This window comes from Cupressus sempervirens, chromosome 5 (genome assembly GCF_028749045.1).
Source record: "Cupressus sempervirens isolate cs-2001-9-10 chromosome 5, ASM2874904v1, whole genome shotgun sequence".
NCBI lineage: Eukaryota > Viridiplantae > Streptophyta > Pinopsida > Cupressales > Cupressaceae > Cupressus > Cupressus sempervirens.
The window spans coordinates 508937464-508959690 of NC_143122.1; the positions used below are offsets into that span (position 1 = coordinate 508937464).

The 22227-nt window shown below is 33.1% G+C and overlaps 1 pseudogene; it reads right to left on the reverse strand.

Annotated features, from left to right (window-relative positions):
* Positions 1–9465: 9465 nt before the first annotated feature.
* LOC149556941 (DNA (cytosine-5)-methyltransferase DRM2-like) overlaps positions 9466–22227 on the reverse strand; it is a 112220-nt pseudogene continuing 99458 nt past the window's right edge.

The following is a 22227-nucleotide window of genomic DNA, read 5'->3' on the forward strand; positions in this document are numbered from 1 at the left end:
TCTAATCAAGAAGGATCAAGTACTCAAGCTAGAATTGAGATCTAAAATTAGAAAAGATAGTTGCATCAACAATTGGTTCAAGTGATTGTTACTCTCTAAACATTGTAGCAATGAATTAAATCTCTTAATAGAGTTAGCCTAACAGCTATTTGTAAATCCTCTAATAAGGTGACATTTCAAGATTGAAGTGTCTAAAGACCTCTAACAAGGCCAATCCTAATAGGGTGATTAAATCCTTTAACAAGGTCACACTTAATAGTGTGTTTTGTAACTTTTAACAGGGTTGGCTTCTAATAGGGCTCACTTCATAAGAGTGAAAAATAGTAACTAGTTGCAATTAGTGGTTTTTCTCAAATTGAGTTTCCACATTAAACCTTGACGTCACTTGTGTTCATGCTATTTCTTTGAATGTGTATGCAACTAAGTTAATTAAGGTTAAACACACTTAGTATCTTAAGATATTAATATTTAGTATTTATCAAGTTATATTTGGTATTCTAGTACTTTCCAAGTGACAGTAAATCATTAGTGTTAACGGAGTGCCTCTATGTTAATTGAGTGTCAATAGTAATTTAATTTCAACAGAGTTTATGTTTTGATTTGTATTGACATCTAAGGGATCTTGGATTTATTTTTGTGTAATTGATTTACCCCTCCCCTCCTAGTTACTCCTCTTATATTTTCAATAATTGGTATCAGAGCTTTTGGTGCTTACAGAGAAAGTTTCAAGGACCTAAGCTAAAGATCAAGATGTCTTATAGAAGAGAGATTCTCAAGTTGAACAAAGATAACTTTCAGGCATGGTAGGAACTTATGAAGCTACATATGGCAACCATTAGTGACTTAGGTATGAAATATTTTAATGCTAAGTATAAAGCGCCTACTGGAACTTTGACTATGGAAGAGATTACTAAAAAGAAGAATCATAACATTATAATGATTGGCATTGCATCTACTCTTAATTATGTTGAATTTGATGAGGTCAAAGATTGTGAAACTACTCATGAAATGTGGGTCAATCTAAAAGCTATCTATGAAGGTGATGACAATGTAAGGAGAGCCAAGGCAAAAATCTTAAGAGGTTAGATTGATCAAATGAAGATGAGATGAAGATGAGAGAGGATAAAAACATTGCAAAATATAGTAAAAGAATCAAAGCTAGTGTTAGGGCAAGCAGAGCCTCTAGAGGGAAAATTGATGATGTCATAATGGTCAGCAAGGTACTCAGAACTCTTCTTCCTATCTATGCAATTAGAGTATTAGTTATTCAGAAAATGAGATGTGATCCCAACAATGACATAATTTTGGATGCACTTGTGGGAAGGTTGACCACTTTTGAATTGGATAACTATGAAAACTATGTTCCTTACTCTAGAAGCATTGAGTCTACATTTAAAGCTAAGCTTTCACTCAAGAAAAAAGGTCAAAAATCTAAAAGTGAAGAAGAAGACAGTTCTAATAGTGATCTTGAAGTCATTGAAGCCCTGCTTGCAAGAAGATATCCCAAAGGCAAAGGAAAGTACAAAGGTAAAATTCTTCCAATTTGTTTCTCTTGTGAAAAAATTGGTCACATTACTGCAAGGTATCCAAAAAAAGAAGGCAAAGAAGAAAAGAAAAGAAGCAAATAAAAAGGCAAGAAGAATTTCAAAAACTACAAGGATAAAGGTAAGAAGCCTTGTTTCATGGCTAAAGATTCTGATAGTAGTGTTGATGAGGATGAAATGGTTTATATTATTGTAAAAGATGAATTGGGTGATGAAGATGACAAAATGGCACTTATTTCTCACATTAGTAAAAATGATGCACAGATTATTGATAGTGGTTGTTCTCACCATATGATTGGTGATAAAACAAAGATTGAACACATGGAGCACTATGATGGTGGGAGTGTTAGATTTGGAAATAATGAACCTTGTTATATAAAAGGAAAAGGTTGTATTTCTCTAACCAATAAACTCAAATGTGACAATGCCTAATGGGTTGAAGGACCAAAAAATAATCTACTGAGTGTCACATAGTTGAATAACATTAGATTCTATGTAGAATTCATGAATAGGAAGGCTAAGATGCTAGCTGAAAAAGGAAATCTAGTTGGGTTTGGTAATCAAACAAAAGGTAACTTGTTCTACCTAGATCTAAGTGAAAGCTCATGTTTCATTGCTCAAGTAGAAGAAAGTTGGCTATTGCATAAAAGGTTGTGTCATGTGAACTTTGATAACCTAATCAAGATAAGCAAAAATAAAAGAGTGAGAGGTATTCCTAGTCTAAGGAAACCTGATATGGGCATGTGCAAAAATTGTCAAATTGGAAAGATGGGAAAGACAAGTTTCAAAAAGAACTATCATTCTAAAGAAGTCTTGGAGTTGGTTCACATAGACCTTTGTGGACCTATTAGCATAGAGAATTACAATAGAGATAAGTATCTCATTTTTATTTTTTAATTCTAGAATGATGATAGTAATGTATTTGAAAGATAAGTTTGAAGCCTTTCAAAAGTTCAAGTGGTATCTAGCTAGAGTTAAGAAAGAAATAGGAAAGAAACTAAAGTGTTTAAGGTCAGATAGAGGAGGTGAATTCATCTCAAATGAATTCAAAGAATTATGCATTGAAATAGGAATCAAAAGATAAATATTAGCCCCTAGTACACCTCAAAAAAATGGTATAGCAAAAAAAAGGAATAGATCTATAATGGATTATGCAAGAACCCTAATGATAGAAAAGAATGTTGTAATCAAATACTAGAAGGAAGCAATTAGTACAACAATTCATACCTTAAATATAGTACAGCTGAAGAAAGACTCAAATTAAAATTCTTATGAACTATGGCATGGCTATAAACCTAATGTAGGTTACTTGAATGTATTTGGTAGAAAATGTTATATCTTGAAGGATACTAGGAAAGATAAATTTGATGTCAAAAGTGATAAAGGCATATTCTTAGGATACTCGAGAAGAAGTAAAGCATACAAATGTTTGAATCTAACTCATCTTGAAAATAGATTGATACAAGTATGAGAATGTGTTTCAATCTTCTTCTTTTTTCACTGATGTCAAACCTACTACTTGCTGGTAAGACAACTACTTAGTTGATTTGAGTACTATCATTTGTTTAATTGATGAAGAGAATTTGATCAAATGAGATAACAAAAGAACCTTAAAAAAAGATTGAGTTATGGTATGTAAAAAGGAGTACAAAGATTAGTTAAGATGATGATATAGTGCATTAGTTATCTACTTAAGGTTATAAAGGATGGATAAATTCTAGAAGAACAAGTAAGAAGAATTGAGTCTGCCAAGCTTGACTGAGTAGCTAGTAGGTGCCAAGAAAAGTTAGTGCAAGCCAAACAAAAAATTAGTTGGAGCCAAACAAAGTCAAAGTTTAGTGTATGTTGACTAATATAGTGTAAGCCAAGTAAAGTTTAGTTGATGTCAAGCACCAATAAACTTTAGTGTTGTTTGCTGGGTGATCTAGTTGAAGACTAGTGGAAGAACAGTATGGAATTTGAGTAACAACATATTGATGTTGAGTGCCAGTATTCATGTTAGATTGTAGATTTGATGAATTTGAGCTGACTATTTTGTTTTCTTGAATTTTGTGAAGCATGTGGAAGATAACTATGATAAGTTAGTGGCACAAAATTTATGGTAAACTATTTTGAGTAGAATACAAAGAGGATTAAAAGAGCAGTTTTTAGAAAGGACTAAAATGAAAATATAGGTGGATTCATTGAATCCTACCTAATCCTACCTAGCCCTAAAATGGACAATAGAGGATGAACAAAAATAGATCTTAATTTTCTATTTATAGAGATGGTTGGTCAGAAGCAAGGGTGGTCAATATTTAAGAATCTAAGTTAGACAAGAGGTTTGAGGTATTTCTTTATTCAAAGATCAAACAGAAGAGAATATTATTAGCAAGCAAAGCAAGAAGGCTTAAGAGTATGAATGTTTGAAGGGTGGACAAGCTATCAAAGTTGAAGCATGTGAAAGCCAAGAATAATGTAGGACTCAAATAGAGATCTATAATCTATAAGTGAGTTGTAATTTGTTATCAGATCAAACCTTACTATTACTTTCTAATCATTATACTAGTATAGGATAAATCCTTTGGATTAAGGTTGACCAAATAGTCATCTATAAATCCTTTAACCGAGTGACATTTCAAGTGAATGATCTAAAGTCCTCTAATAAGGCTCACTCCTAACAAGGTGAATTAAATCCTCTAATCAGGTCACATTTAATAGTGCACGTTGTAACCTTTAACAGGGTTGGCCTTTCAAAGGAAATCACTTCAGAAGAGTGAGAATGAGTAGCATGTTACTAATGGTTTTTCCAAATTGGATTTCCATATAAAATTATTGTGTCAAATGTGTTATTGAATATGTTGTGTTTCATGCTTACATTTATACAAATTTTATTTGATAGTAACCTACAAAGTTTAAGTGATTCTATAATCTAATAGATGCATGCATGAATATGTTTTATGAATATGGGTTCACTAAGCTGTGAAAAATTTTATTTGTACATCTAAAGTGTGGATAATTGATCCACCCCTCAATTTTTCTAAAGAATTCCAACAATTGGTATCAAAGTCATCTTTTTAGGAGGTCTAGTTTGAAGGTAATAGAAGGAAAAGATCAAGATGTCAAAAAGAGAGGTACCCAAGCTTAACAAGGACAACTTTCCTGCATGGAAAAGTCTAATGAAGCTACACCTAGGAGATCTTGGAGACCATGCATAATCTACCATCACCAATGAGCATGTTGATCTTGCTAGAGCCATAACTACTGAAGATCTAGAAAAGAAGAAAGAACACAATCAAGCAATGTTTGAGATTGTCTCTACCCTAAGTTATACCGAGCTCAATGGCATAAAGGGTTCTGATAGTGCAAAGAAGTTGTGGGATGCTCTTCACACCATCTGTGGAGATGATGAAAATGTTTTGAGAGCCAAATATGAAAGTCTTAGAGGTAAGTTTGATGATATGAGGATTCAAGAAGGTGAAAATTTTTCTCAATATTGCTCTAGGATAAAAGATGTTCTTAATTTTATAAGAGGATCCACTGGTAAGATAGATGATGAGACTGTATTAAGAAAAAAATTTAGAATGTTGATGCCCATCTATGCTATTAGAGTTTTTGCAATATAATAAATGATATGTATGTTAGGTTCTAATCTCACTCTTGAAGGTCTGGTAACTACTTTTGAGCTATCCAATTTTGATAATTTCAAATCTAAAAATTTTGAATTTTCTTTCAAAACTAAGCTATCATTGAAGGAAACCTAATGAGAAAAAGAAGAAAAAGGTAAAATATGATTCTAGTGATAGTGATATAGATGAGGAGGATGTTGAACAACTTAAAGCACTACTAGAAAGGAGATTTCATAGAGGTAAAGGCAGATTCAAAGGTAAGTTATCTATCATGTATTTTAATTGCAATAAAGTTGGTCATATTACTGCTAGATGTCTAGAGAAGAACTATAGAGGTGGAGACAAGTACAAAAGTAGAAGAGATGAGGATAATAGAGATTACAAAGACAAAGGCAAGAAGTCTTACTACATTGCAGAAGAAGAAACCAAAGATGGATCTGACGATCATAATGAGGATGATTCTAATGAGGATGAGGAAACTACATTAGTATCTTGTGTGAACAAGAATGACAAATGGATCATTGATAGTGGGTGTTTACATCACATGACTAGACATAAAAGTAAGTTCATTACCTGGAAATAGTGTAAGGTTTGGTAATGATGCACCCTAGCTAATGAAAGAAAAAGGTTCTATCAAACTCATAGAAAATATTTTATGTGATAATGCTTATTATGTTGAAGGATTTAACTATAATTTTTTTATTATTTCACAATTGAAAAGTTCAGGTTCCAAGGTTGAGTTTGAGAAAAAGATTATTAAGATATATGACACTAATGGAAAACTAATGGGAAAAAGTGATCAAACTAGAGGTAATCTATTCTATATTGATATGGATGATGCTACTTGTCTAGTTGTAGAATTTAATGATGTGTGGTTATGGCACAAGAGGTCATGTCATGTTAATTTTGGTAACTTGGTTAGTATCAATAACATGAAAAGAGTCATAGGTTTTTCTAAGTTGAAGAAATTTGACAATATAATTTACAAATAATGTCAATAAGGCAAAATGACAAATTCTAGTTTTAAGAGGAAGACTCACACCTCTAAAGGAATTTTGGAGATTATTCATCCTGACTTGTATAGACCAATTGATGTGCAAAGCTATAAAGGTGATAAGTACATTATGCTATCTGTTGATGATTATTCTAGGATGATGTCAGTTATGTTTTTGAAATGGAAATATGATGATTTCCAAATATTTAAGTGGTACTTAGCAAGAGTTGTGAAGGAAATAGGTAAAAACCTAAAATTTTGAGATCTATCAAAGGAGGAGAATTTACATCAAATGATTTTGAGATGTTTTGTAATGATAGAGGAATCAAAAGATAGACATTTGCCCCTAGAACTCCAACACAAAATGGAATTACTGAAAGGAGGAATATATTTGTAATGGATTGTGCTAGGACACTCATGATGGAGAAGAATGTTTCTTTGAAATACTAGAAAGAGGTTGTAAGTATAGTTATCTATACCTTGAACTATGTGCAAGTCAAGAAATGTACTCATTCAAAACATTTTTAACTATGGTATGGATATTCACCCAATGTAAAATATTTTAAGGTATTTAGAAGTGTTATATTCTCAAAGATGTTAGGAATGGTAATTTAGATGCAAAAAGAAAAGAAGGTATATATTCCTTGGCTATTTCACAAGAAGTAAATCTTATAAGTATTTAAATACTAACACTAACAAAGTTGTGGAAAGTGCAAATGTGAAATTTGATGAATATATAGAAGTACATGAGGCTGAACCTATAAAGGAACCAAAGGAATACAAATCATTTGTATACTTTTATGAAGGTATGCCTACTAATGAATATTTTTTAAATCAAGTTGTAAATCAATGACAAGTTCTAGCGACTGTAGAGTCACATACAATGAATGTCAAGTTGCACGTAGGAACTGAGCCATAGTTAGGTATCAAGTTACAAAATGAAGTTGAGGCACATTTTGATTATGAGATGTTGAATTACTTGATAGAGAAGTACATAGTGACTTAGAAGTTGATAGATCAAATGAGAAAAATAGAGTAGAACCAAGATTGTCAAAGTATGTCAAAAGACATCACCCTGTTGCATAATTTATTGGAGACAAATATGAAAGACCAATAAGAATGAACAAATTGAGAGGTAATACATGTTTTCTTAGCAAGAATGAACCTAAGATAATAAAAGATGCCTTAGAAGATGGCGACTAGAGTAAAGCCATGAAAGAAGCGATTGAATAGATTGAAAAGATCAAGACATGGACTTTAGTTCCTAGACCAAAAGATAAAAATGTGATCGACACCAAGTGGGTATATAGAAACAAGTTAGATGAAAATGGTGGTCACATGAAATAAGGCAAGATTAGTTTGCAAGGGGTATGCAAAAGAAGAAGGGATAGACTATGGAGAAACATTCGCTCCTATTGCAAGATTAGAAGGAGTAACAACTTTGCTTGCTTACTCTACATACAAAGGTTTAAAAATTTATCAAATGGATGTTAAATCTACGTTTCTGAATGGCATATTGGAAGAAGAAGTCTTTATAGAACAGCCTAAAGGATTTTTTGATGCTAACAAAAAAAACATGGTATGTGAACTACACAAAGCTTTATATGGTTTGAAGCAAGCACCAAGAGCACGGTATGAAAGGCTTCATAATTATCTTGTGAAGATAGAATTTGAGAGGACTGATGATAATGGCAATCTATATATAAAGATAGAAAAAGGCAAAGGTATTTTGCTATCTAAAATTTGTGTTGATGATATCATATTTTGAGGTCAAGATATTTTATGTAAAGCTTTTGCAAATGAAATGAAGAAAGAATTTGAGATGTCTATGTTTGGAGAGATCAAATTCTTTGTGGCTTTGCAAGTACATCAGATGAAATATGGTATATACATCACTTAGTCAAAAAATATAAAGGAGATACTAAAAAAAATTGTCAAAGAACAATGATTTAACTAAGGTGAACCAAATACTGTATAGGTCTATGATTGGAAAATTACAATATGTAGTGCATAGTAGACCTGATATTGTATTATCTATTGGGATAGTTGTAAGGTTCTATGCTAATCCTAGGGAGAATCATTTGATGGTTGTTAAGAGAATAATGAGATATCTAAAAGGAACATAAGAGTATGGTATATACTACAAGAAAAAGGAGAAGTTTGAGTTGAGAGCCTACACTGATGTCGATTGAGATGGAAATATTGATGATAGAAATAACACTAGCATAGGAACATTTTTCATAGGAAAAAGGATGGTTACATGGACTAGCAAGAAATAAAACTACATATCGCAATCTACTATTGAAGTTGAATATGTTGTTGTTGTAGTAAATTGTACAAACATTGTATGGATCAAACAACTACTCAAAGGTATGAAGGAGGAAATCACTAAACTTTTTTATTGTGATAACACAAGTGCTCTAAATATATCAAAGAATCATGTGATGCATATAAAGACTAAGTGCATTTCAATCAAGTATTATATAACTTGAGAGAGTTAATTCAAGACAAAGAGGTGAAGATGGAATATGTGAATACAAAAGAGCAAATAGCTGATATCTTCACAAAAGAATTACCTAAGCATGATCATGAGTATCTAAAAGATAAACTTGGGGTCACTAGTATATTTGACCCCATTTTTAGACCAAAATTTTCGACCATCTAATAAAATGGGGTCAAATTGGTTGAAATATGCAAGGCAACATATATATATATATTTTAAATACAAGCCCATGTTGGTCAAAATTTTGACCAACACGGGCTTATACACTATGTCAAAATAAAATAAAGCTTTGTTTGCCACCCTAATATCATTGTTACGTGACTGTGGGAAGATAACTTGTGTGCTTAATCATTTCCTACACTACATTTTGTGGCCAAGAGTATGTGTCAAAAGGGTTTTACAACTTCAGCGCCAACAAGGTTTGACAGCTTGGGTTCTTTGGTGCTTGATTACAGCAAAGGAGAGGTCGTGAATGCTTCAAAGTTGACATTGAAAGAGATTTCAGAAGTGAAGGCTCTTACAGCATCAAAAAGTCATAGTGAAGCTGTAAGAAGGTGGCGTAAAAGGATTAATTCACACTTGGTAACATTGAAGAGCCTTCTTCCCAGTGTTAGAAAGGCGAGTTGACGTTTTGATTTATAGATTGACATTTGATTAAAAAATCTTGTTCTCACACTGTATTCCATGTTCATTGCCATTTATTTAAACATTTTTCTTGGTTTATAAATTTTGTTAATGTTTAGCTATGCATTTTTTTTTGGTTTCAAAAGCTAATTTGTTGGACATGTTAGCTAAACCACACTAACACAAGCTACGTCATTTAGGGTAAGCTTTGGTCAATTCTTGTACATCTTCCTTCTGAATCAATGTGCCTATTTGTTGTGTTTTATGCCACCAAGAACTAAGTGTAAGCCTATTTTTTGGACATATTTTGATAGATACAACACATTTTAAGTTTATCTCTAATCGATGGAGAGGAACCTCTGCTCCACCTATACTAGAGAACAAAGAGAGGACTTTGATTCCACTAAGATAATATGCTTTTAGTGCAGAGAAATGGTATGCTATTGTGTCAATTTGGAATGCATTTCCCAAATACTGAAGGTGTTCTGTCATAGATGACACTCCCTGGGTGTGATCTTTTTCAAATCCCAGTATGAGCTCTATCTTGTGAGGCTCCAAAGGGGCCATCTGATATGGCCCCACCAATATCAAGTTGTTCTTCTTGCACATGTGAAGTATGTATGCTTGCTCACTCAAAGATGGTTTACCATGAGATCTTTTAACTATTGACTTGAGTTCCTAGCATTGTACATCACTGGCTCATGAGCCACATATGCAATTCAAATTTTCCCTATGATCTAGGAAGACCAATACTTCTTTGTTTGAGGAAATGCTTCATTACTATAGGAGGCAGAGGCAATAGATGAAATCTACCTTCTATTGGAAGGTTGTGTACATAGCCTCTTGGTCTCTTTGAACCTAAAAAGTACTTGGAGTCAACAAACTCTACCTCTATACCATCAAAATGCCAAGATATAGTCTTCCAAACATCCTTTGGTGCAATGGCAACATTTTTGAAATAGAAGAATGGAGGCCCTTGCATAAACTCCTTCAATTGCTTGGAATGGCCTTTTGTAGGATAGCTAGGAACCCCAAAGCCCATTAACCTCTTATGGACTAAAGGGGATTCAGTTTCCAAGCTACTTATGATAATATCTTCCTTCTTTCTTTTACGAAATTTAGTCCTGCATGCCTCTCCATCTTGTTTCTTCTTTCCCTACAGATTAACAGATTATGATATGCTTATAATTAAATTAACCACAATGAAAAATAGTTGTAATAGTGTTGAAGAACATGTATGATCTTAGAGCATGGAGGATAGTGGGGTTACTTGATTGCATTGGGGAACATGGATTCTATTAAAACTAACAAAATTAATAGCGTGGATAATTGTACAAACATTTAAAAGTAGTTGTAAGCATGCATATGTTTACATTGCTATAATAACATTGTAACATGTCATTTGTTCCACTTGTTGTGTGTATAGAAAAGAATGAAAGTTGGTACCAATTGTATGTAGCAACATGAGAGAACTAGAGCATTCATAGAATGAAGAAGGAAAGCTTTGGATAACATAAGATGGGGAATCCACTTTTAGCAAAGAAAAGGGCTTCATAGTGATTTGTCACATAGTTGTCATTGTTGTTGTTGCTCAAATATTATATGATTTCAATGGTTGTTTGGTGTGGATGGACACAGTTTTGGCCTTGTAGATGCAATTGTCTTGTAGGACCAAACTTAGTACTTTGATGGCACTCAAATTTGAATACTTCTACTTATTCCTATTCTTTTCAAAAAGTTATGCAATTCCAAAAAAGAGCACTTCATTTAAGTCTATATCTAAAAATTTGGTTTCTAGAAGATGGAGGAAATTACTAAAAGGACAATTTGTAAATATCAAGTGGTAATTTGAAATTGTCAAATTCTATCAGGGTAGGCTATAATGGCCAAGGCAGTTTTGAAACCATCCAAATGATAATGAAGCTGTAGGTTTTCATGAAGGGGGGTTTTGTAGATGACAAATGAAATTTGATGTCAACTGTTAGATGTTTGCTCTTCCAAATGCAGTTATAAATTCTTATGCATTGAGAGAATCTTCCAACACCTATTTAAGGACATGAGCAAGTTGAATTGGATAATGTGAGGAATCAAAGGCATCCCATAGTGAATTGGATCATGAGCAGATTGTATTACAAGATTGAGGATAGCTACATACCAAATTACAAAGCATAGTATAGAGAAAGTGAGAGCACAACATAAAAACCATGTTAGGCAGACTATGATGACTACAACTTGTGTGGCAGAAGTATTCAAAACTCGAGAATACTTGAAAGATAGAAAACACATCGTTTGAATTTCTTTGATGTGTAATTGTTTTAAGTAATCTAAAGAAGCTTGAAAAAATGTGTGATTTCCTTTTCCAATTAGTTTTCCCAATCTTGAGGTTTATATAGTAAAATTTCTGCCTCTTTATAGCTTGATTATTTCTTTTATCTTCCTATTTTGATTTTTGAATATAAAACTCCACAATCATTTGACTGAAAATTCAAATAGTATGGTTTGGATTAAAAATAGTTTGAGAGCTAATTAGCACAAGCATAGCTTGTAGATGATAACAACTATTTATTGAAAAATGTTTTGCATTTGAGTTGATTTTATGAGGATGGTGACCTTATATTTATGGAGGATAACCATAGATGAGTTGACTCAAGCTAGTCATTAGGTGGTGATGGAGCGATTCAGGGAGGAGTGAGCTTGTACAACTAGAGACGAACAAGTTATTGAAGATAATCTTGTTGCTACCTCTTTTATGAATAGGATGGTTGCAGCTACTTTTCTGACATATGTAAAAAGTGGTTGGTTCCAACATCTTTGAACCAATTTTGAGAGGATTGGTTCTTCTCAATTTTGTACCTTTCTTGTTGATTTTGGCGACATAGATTTCTAATTCCAATTTTGTATACAAGAAAACAATTTGATGCATAACAAACTTTTCTTCTATATCAACTTTCAATATCTTATTTTAATTATATCCCTTCTTGTATGCATGTTTGTATGGTGGATGAAATTGATTAAATTTTGTGTTTATTTGAAATTGATTTAATATGGAATGCATTATGCAAAGTACCTTTTTAGTTTTTTTCCCCCTAAGTTTCTCTATTTTTGAATGAATTAAAATTATGTTCTGTTTTGACTAGGATTTTACACAAAGCCCACCCTATGTCAATCAAAATTTTGTTCAAGTCTCAAAACTATGGACTTTTAAACAATTTTACAAAAGTTACCCAATTTATTTTAGAAAATGATTGATGATTTTTGTATTTCAGCAAAAGGTTTGTCTAAGATATTTAGATATAATAATGTACCTAAATATTTTTTATACTTGATAAAACACAATAATGATGTCCATGTTTTGGGCAGGGGTCGTAGCTCGGTTGGCTAAATCTTCCTTGTTGCAGGGGGGTGGTCACGGGTTCTAGTCTCGCCCATCACTGTGGTACCGGTGGGTGTGTCACGCTAGCACTACTGGTCACGTTAAAAAGTTTACCCGACGCATTTCTAAAATTAAAAAAAAAAAATGATGTCCATGTTTTGGATTATCTACAAATAGCATTAGGGATCCTCTTGAGAAATCAAGAGGAATGACCCAAGTGGGGACAAGTGAACCTGGCTATTCCAACCCACTATAATCTCAAGGCTATCAAAGAAATAAAACCTTGATAGATGTATTTTTTGTCTTCACTTCGTGTGACTACTTGTTGGATTGGGACCACGAGGAAAGTGTTAAGAAAGAATGCTTAAGGTTCTCTTGTAACCACAAGGTCTATTACCCACTACAAGGTGGGGTGTCCCATAATTGAGTGCAAGAGGAACATTATGAATGGAAGCCCTTTTTAAACACACTAAGTTAGTAGCTACCCTTTTTTTACTGGTCAACTTCTTTGTGCAGGGATAAATCCTAGTGGACTACCCGGATCACCCCAAGATTTTACACTCACCATCTATGTTCCCTTGGTTGTGATTATGAAACTTCCATGATAAAACCAATATCTCTTGTCAAAAACCACTTAGTGTGAGGCAAAGGAGCAATTAGTGTGGGCCAAGTTGTTCAATAATAAACCATGTCCTTTAGGTAGATATTGCTTGATGTTTCTTCAAATGTTTTAGTTCTATGAAAATATTTTGAATATACACATGATAATAGTTCTAGGGATTTATTTTGAGACCTCACATATGCTTTTATCATGAAAGGTTTCTTTGTTCCTTGCTTAATTGTTTTAAGACTACTCCATGTTTTGAAAATTGAACTTTATGTGCTATCAACTTTGTCAACCAAGTCAAAACATCAAGTATAAACATTTGCTTGTGTTTCTTGCTAAGGAGAGTCTCATCATTTGGATTTGACTGGTTATATCTCTAGTGCTTAAACATGATTAAAGTGACTCTTTGGTCTTACTATTCTTGGTCTTTCTATCTTCATGGTCTATGTCTGCTTGCTAGTTATCTTTTTGCTGAAATGTTCACCTTAATTTCTTGACTACACTCTTAGTTTCAAAAAGTTGTTCACCTGTTACCTCAATTTCTCTATCTATTTGGCTATTTGGATTGTTTTCTAGCCCTTGACTTGAGTCACTAGTGTCATAAGTTGCTTGGACACCTTGCTTGACAAGTCACTTTAATCTCTCTCAACTATATTGGCAAGTGAATACTCTACCTCTCTAGTTTGGACATTAAGTTATCTCGCGTCACCTTCTTAGCTTCCTCTAGTATCCTTCATGCTTGATTATCTATCTACCACTATAGAATTCAAGCCTTGTGCTAAAAAAATTCAACCAAATATATATTATCATGATATCCTCCATGCCACTAAAGAGTTTCAAGATCTATACACTCAATACAAAGAGCTAGAAGAGACAAATGGTCTTTCTTACCTTTATCTCTCTAAGAGAATGATAGAAATGAAGTCTAAACTTGAGAAAAGGTTAGAGGAGAATATTTCATTCTTAAATAATCTTCCTTAAGACCTTTACATACACATGGGTCATATTCATCAAGGTCTACATCCAAGACATCAAATGTCTTCATCTTCTAGATCTAAAGACCTCTTTAGAGAACAAGCAAGTGATACTTCCTTTGAACCTATGTCAAGCTTTCATGCTAGACCTATATTTGACCAAGACAATGATGAATACATGGATGCATGTTATGCACTTGAGAAACAACAAGAATATCAGTATACTTTTTAGAGGAATTTTACTCTCTTTGAATATTCTTATGATGACATTTTGAAAACATGTCTTGGCACTAAGCTCATCACATTGCCTAAGTATAGCTCATATGGAAACCCATTCTTGGATATTTATTGTGCTTATCATTGACATAATGAGCATAGTACTTTAGATTGTATTGAGCTGAAACATAAAATCCAAGATCTTATTGATGGGATTGTTGATACCTCTAATGACTCATATGATGGGGATGCTTTTCTTGAGCAAGATCATATTAATGAACCTATGTATAGTGATGGTTTCCTTGATGCCTCCACTTCTTCCAACACTCATGCACCTCCAAACACTTCAAAGCTTTCCAACATGCCTCCATCAAACAAAGAACCTAATTCTTTCTACATTGACTATGCCTATCCTGAAGGGATACCTCTAAAAGAAACTCAAGCTAACCTTCACTTGGCTGCAAAACTTTTCAATGCTACTAAGGCTAAAGATCATTAACATTTATGTGGTTCTATGCCTACTGTGCCCACTTCATCTAGTCCTTCACTATCTCTTTTAGATTCTATCATGCACACCTCACATTTTCACTTTTCCTTAGAAGTGGCTCCATGTCAAGAGGACTCTCAAAAAGCCAAAGGTATAAATGTCAAGAAAGATAAAGATCAAGAACCCTTTCATCTTATTCAAGATGTCATTCTTCCATATCCTATGTCTTACCCACCTCCTAAATATTATGAATACACAACTTCCACTATTTCCCTTGAGCTTACTAAAAATTATGAGAAAAGTTCTCTTGCTATGCTATCTAAAGCTACTTGTCAAGATTAAAGCATCCCCTCATGTTCTACTTCTCCATGCCTACTTCAAAATTATGCTCAAGCTTCAAATGCTCCTATCAAAGGTGTTACTCTATTAAAGCTACTCATGTGTCTATCAATGACCTTGGTCACATTTCTCACTCTAAAGATGTCGATATCCCTACTCACTATCTATTTGCATCTCCAAAATATATCCTTGGTCCTTATCCATCTATGCTAGAACATTCAAACCTTCCTTCCATATTGGGGTTGTATGTTCCTTAATCTCCTACATTTTTCATTCCTAACTCTCCTATTGTACCTCAAGATCAATGTAGATATTAATCCTTGACAAATCTTCATTCATCTATTCATATAAAACCAATCATATCAACCTTATTCATCCACAAATCCTAAGTCTTTTAGAAGTGTGAATAAACATAAGAATCCATTGAAAAATGAAGATCACTATCTCTCATCTAATAGACATGTGAATGAAAAGAAGAAATAAAACATTCAAGAGACCACAAAGGTCCACCACCCAAAGAGCTAAATCAAATCAAATATGGGTTCCTAAATCCATTATTGAAGAAATGTGTTCTAAAGTATCAAAAGGAAAATCTAATGCTATATGGATTCACAAGTCTCTCTTGAAAGACTTGAATACTGAACATAAATCTAAGTTGACATTCAAGCTTCCAAATGCTTCCACTCCATCTTCTTCTAAACATCTTTCTCCAAGATTACTCTACCACTCCATATATCTAAACCTCAAGTTATTTCCTCCATGATCCCTTCATCATTCCATCACCCTTCATGGTGTGTGTCAATGTTGATCTTGCCCAATTTTTCATCTACCCTTATGCAATCCTTTCAAGCCTACACTTACATGCTATCCATACTCCTGCAATCCTTTCAAGACATGAATTATTATCCTCCATATACTTATCCTACTACCATTTCCCTTCCTTCACCCTATCAACATCTTTGAGCATACTTATCTATGGTATTGGCTTATCAAGACTTATCTTTCCTATAGGATAACTATCTAAATTGAAAAAATCTTGACCTATTTCTATAAAATAAAAATTAAAAAAGTGCCTTGGTGAAAACCACTTCTTGTGGCACCTTGGTAGCAATAGTAAAGAGAAATAAATATGTCCTATGGTAAAAACTTGTTCTTATGGCACCTTGGATAAGAACTATGATGAAAACAAAGTAAACAGGTGTCATGTGTAATTCTTCCATCATCCATCTATCCCCTCTTCTCTCTTTGATCTTAACAATGTTGAGCTATCCTTGCATATTGGCTATCATATTCATTATCTTCCCTATTGTGCTTCCTTATTCATTCATAGCCTTCATATCTAGCTTCATTCTTATTGCTCAATCCCATTTCTATCCTATCCATTCAACCTCTTGGTCTTGATCACACAAAGAAAAACATGGTTCTCATAGGCCTCTTGACATGCCTACTTTTTTGGACTATATATTTTCATGCTATTGGCTTCTACTACTTATCATACATTCTATCTTTCTCATTGCTTCCATTTCTTATCAAAAACATGCTTCATATGGTTATCTTGCCCTAGCTTGGGTGTTGTTGAGGAATCAAGTCTTTGAGGATCACTTTCACTTGCTTCATATTTCTTTCTTATCCATCTCTACTTATCCACCAGCTTGCTACTCCATCATGTCCTACACCATGCTATAAATTGGGAGAAAATGATGTCATCTTGCTTGAGAACTAGTGATCTCTAAATCATTCTAAAAAATTTAGAAAAATCATATATGATGCTGAAAATTTTCTAAAATATTGTCCTAAAAAAATTATCATCTTAGTGAAAACCTAGCAATAGGTGCTTTGTTTTATCACCAAAAAAATCAAAAAAATCAAAAATACAAAAAAATTGAAAAATGTCCTAAAAAAATCTACCAAGTGGTGAAAACTTGAAAACAAGTGCTACTTGATACCCTTACACCTATGTCTATCAATCTCAGACATTCACTCTCCACCACATTTCCTAGCTTGGGATTGTTTCTTGTCCTCATCTTGGGGGCACAACTACTCAGCCTATTGAGGTTTCCTTGTGCATTAGAGTTTCTTTAGCAACTCATCGAATAGTGTTTCTCAATACTACCCCCTTTGACATCAAGTGTTTCTCAACACTCTTCAAATAGTCTACCTATAGTCTCAGATGTCATGGTATTTCTCACTATCAAAATCAAGTCTTGAAGAAATGGCCAAGTGACTTACACACATGCACTTAAATATTTAAATGAATGAGTTTTGATGAACTTTATCTACTTTTTGTATTGTCTATGATGATTTCTTTGCTATCTGTTCCCTCCCTAATAGTCTTTCGAGGATGTCATGGACTAGAAGACTAGGGTCATGGGGCATGTTTTACTTGATTTCTACTTGTGGGTATATTTTTTTAGTCTAAGGTGTTTAGAGAATTCATGCTTGTCCTACTTGACACTTTGACCTGCAACATATTATCCTTAATTATTTTTGCAAGACCACACTCAAGGGTTACCCTAACTCTTATGCCTTTCTATAGGTGTAATCTTGCTATATTAAACTTAGGGAATCTAATCAAGTAGCCATCTTGACTTATATGTCTTTGATTCTTAGATTGGATTCCCACATTCTTATATGGTCTCAATCATAGTCATATCCTCATAGTTATACTAGTGATGGTTATATAATCTTATGATGTCCCTAAAATACTCAATGATGAAATCAGAGTCTAAATGTTATGTGTTTCTTGCTAGTAAACCACCTTTGCATATTAGGTTGCATTATATGTTCATTCCTACACATGAGGAGAGCTCTCTCTTCATCTTTTATATATATATATATATATATATATATATATATATATATAATATTGACCTATTACATATTTCAATGTCCTAGATCCCATTTTGGGATCAAAATCAAAATTTGAGATCATCTTGATAGTCAAGATTTCAAATTTCTACCTTCTTCTATGCAATCAGCTAACCTTTTGAGGTCTAATCTTTAAATCTTCACTGAGGTATCTTCATTTATCCATGTCTTCATCATTTCTACAATTTATATCTACTTTGCTTCACATTTTCATGTCTAAATCATCTTTCTACTCGACTTGACCTAATTTTCATGCTTTATCCTTTATGGTCAACTCTAGTCAAAATGGGGCATTCTATCATTCCTTATGGTCATGATTTGGTTCTAATCATCTATTTGTCATCTTGTACATTGTTTTATCTCAATTTTCTCATATCTAGCTCATTTCTACATCCCCTTACCTCATTTTGATTTCAATCCTAAGGGGGTAGAAATATTCTATCATCACTTGATGTAGTTATCTATTTCTTAGGACCATATGTTTGATCTTTTCATTTGCTCTTGGTCTATCTTCTTTGCTTGGTGCTAGCATTCTTCTTGAATTCTAACATCATCTCTTTCCTAGTGTTCAATACTACCACCATTAAGCTATACATTCAAGATTTTTTTAATCTCTTTTTGCATTTCATTCTTCAAAATTGGATATCTCTATCCATTGTTGCCTACTTGGCTTTTGATTTGTTTTACGTAATTTGTTCCTAGATTGATTACACATTAGTAAAAGAGAGGAAAATGTAATCACCTAAAAATAGTCTCCTAGACTATTAGCCCCCTTCTTAGCATTTTGGCTAAATTAATTAATCATTTTCCTAGACCAAATTACTAAAAATTGATTAGTTTGATTATAACCTATAGTTTGACTATACTATCCTAAGTTCATTATTTGATCAAAAGAACATGTCCCCTTTTTATTAAATAAAAGACCTCATTCTTCTAACCAACTCAATGTACACACATAAAGTATTATTTCTATTTTGCAATTTAAAAGAAAAGACTTTTTTTGCCTCATGTACAAATTCAACTCTTTTTTAATTGGTTGACTTGTGTGTGCAGATGGATAAATCCCATTTTCAAACTCCACCCTTGATCATCCATCATTTGATCTTGATCTCCATCATCTATGCATCTTTAAAAGAAAGAGCTCTCCCCTTCTCAAAGGATCCACACTCTTGAGTATTTTTATGTTGTAGGTTTCTCGTTCAAAGTTTTGAAGAGCTTTGTAAAGAACTTCCATCTTATTGTCTTCTAAATTCTCTCATATTATGGCATTTTAGTATAATTTCATGATAGGTTAGTTTCCTTTACTATAATCTAGCTCACATAGCATAGCTAGGTTGGTTTATAATATTTTCATTTTCTTAATCTAGCCACATTTGTTCATTTCATTCTAGTGTAGATTCATGCTTGCATTGCATATTTAAGGAATCACTTTGTGGACACTTGCACTCTTGCATCTTGTCTCAAAGAAACCTCCTATTGCATGGTTTACTCTTAAGAAAATTTTCTCTCAGTTGAGAACCCTCATATACTTGAAACATACTTTCTTGCACTCCTTAAGTCAACATCCAAGCATTCCAATCTCATGAAATCACTTGGATAGAAGGGTTTAGAGTGTGACGCCTTTTGAGTGTACACATACTTCCTACCCAATCAGCATTAGCATATGCACACAAAGTGAAATCACTTGATCTATCATATCGGATTTCATAATCAGATGTCCCTTTTACATATCTAAATATTCTCTTTATTGCTGCAAAATGATATTCCTTAGGATCAGCTTGGAATCTAGCTACAATCCCAATAGTATTTTCTATATCTAGTCTGGTGTGAGTCAGATATTGCAAACCTCCAATCATTGATCTATACATCTAATGTTCTATTATGGGTGTTTCATCTTTGTTGGAAAACTTGTGACCAATTATCATGGGTGTGCCAATAGGTTTACAACTTTCTAGACTAAACATTTTCAACAAATATTTTAGGTACTTAGTTTGTGAAATGAATATACCATCATTATTATGCACAATCTGAAATCCTAAGAAAAAATTATTTCTCCTATCATGCTCATTTCAAATTCATTCTTTATTATCTGATCAAATTCTTCCTTCATTGCTTAGATCCAATGATTGTCTTTGACTGCTTTTTTTGTGCACTTTGGTTCAACTTGAGGTATCAAGCATATCTCCTCATTTACTTTGTTCCTTGTCATTGTGCCTTTATCTTTACTTCCAATTATCTACTTAGGAGGGTAATTCCTTACCAAATTCTAGTTAGCGGTAGGAGGTGACATCTCAACTCTTATCTCTTCTCTAGGTTCAGAACTCTATTCTCCTTTATGCTCAAAAGTTAGCACATTATTCTGCAAGTTATTGTTAGTCTTAAACATAACTTTAGCATTTTGTCTAACAATTCTAGAGTTATTATCTTCTTCATCTAAATTATAATCTACCATCTTTCCTTTGGTTCCAACCTTCTCATTAATCCTTATATTTGTGCATTCAACTGTTGTCTTAGTTTTGTAGTTGAAACATCTATAAGCCTTACTTTTTAATTAATAGCCAAGAAACATACCTTCATCACTTCTTGGATCAAACTTACCAATAGCATCATCTCTCTTGATATAAAATTTGCTGCTAAATATCCTAAAAAATTTGACTAATGGTGAATGTCCAAACCATAGTTCATAAGGTGTCTTGTCCATACATTTTCTAATCTATACTCTATTTAGAGTATATATTATTGTATTCACTACTTCTCTCCAGAATTTCTTAGAAACATCATTCTCAAATAACATCACTCTAGCTACTTTTGTTATAGATTTATTTCTTCTCTCAACAATCCCATTTTTCTCAAGTTTTCTAGGTGCAAATAGTTGTCTTTTGATTCCATTTTATTGACAAGATATGTTAAATTCTCTAGAGGTGAATTCTTGTCCTCTAACATAACTCAAACACTTAATCTTAACACCAGATTCATTCTCAACTCTATTCTTAAACATCTTAAACTTTTCAAAATCTTTTTATATCTCTTTAATAAATGCTACCCACATCATTCTAGTGAAATCATCAACAAAAATCATAAAATACCTTTCACCATAGAATCCTCTTGTTCCAAAAGGACCACTTAGATCTATTTGAGTGATCTCTAGCTTCTTTGTGGTAGTGAACTTCTTGCTAGGGAATGATACTTTCTTCTACTTAGCCAAAATATATTCCTTACACACAAAATTAGTAGGCTTAACAATCTTAGGCTTAACAATATTAAGCAAGTCTCTGACTACAAAATTGCTACTAACCTTCATAATATTATCAAAGTTTATGAGATAAAATTTTCTATTCCATAATGGACTAGTATCCACTTTAGCTACCAAACATGTCATCTCAGTTGTATTCAACTCAATTACATTACCTCTGGATCTAGTTCCATTTCCAATCATCTTACCATCTCTCTCTTTGATAGTGTGGGTCTTCTCAATAAATTGTAACTGATAACCTTTGTACACCAACTGTCCAACACTCAACAAGTTATGCTTCAATCCATCAACAAAATAGACATCATCAGTGCTATTTTTACCATCAAGAGTAACAGATCCAATTAAAGATATATGATAGGCTATATTGTTACCAAATCTAACAATACCTCCATCATGATTTTTGAACTTAACAAAGTTATTCATATCAACAGTCATGTGATGTGAACAACAATTGTCAACTACCCAATCAGATTTCTTTTCTACTTGGGTAACTAGAGCTCTTTCTTCTCTAATTTATCTATCAAGATCATCTTCCTTGATGGCCACAAATATAATTCATCATCACTTTCATTTAGACATTTCTCATCAGATTCTTCATCTTCATTTGCATACAAACAATTTATATCTCTATCTTTTCTAGGGTTAAACCTTCCCTTATACTTCTTCTCTCTTTTAGGAAATTTAGATGCATAATGACCAAATTCATTACAAGTCCAACATTTAAAGAATTTATTACCATATTTTTCTCTTCTCACTAGAAGCACTATTCCTTCCTCAATCTTCTTGTCTTCATCAGCTCTGTTGCTACCCATAAAATCTTCACAGGTGCTTGCACTT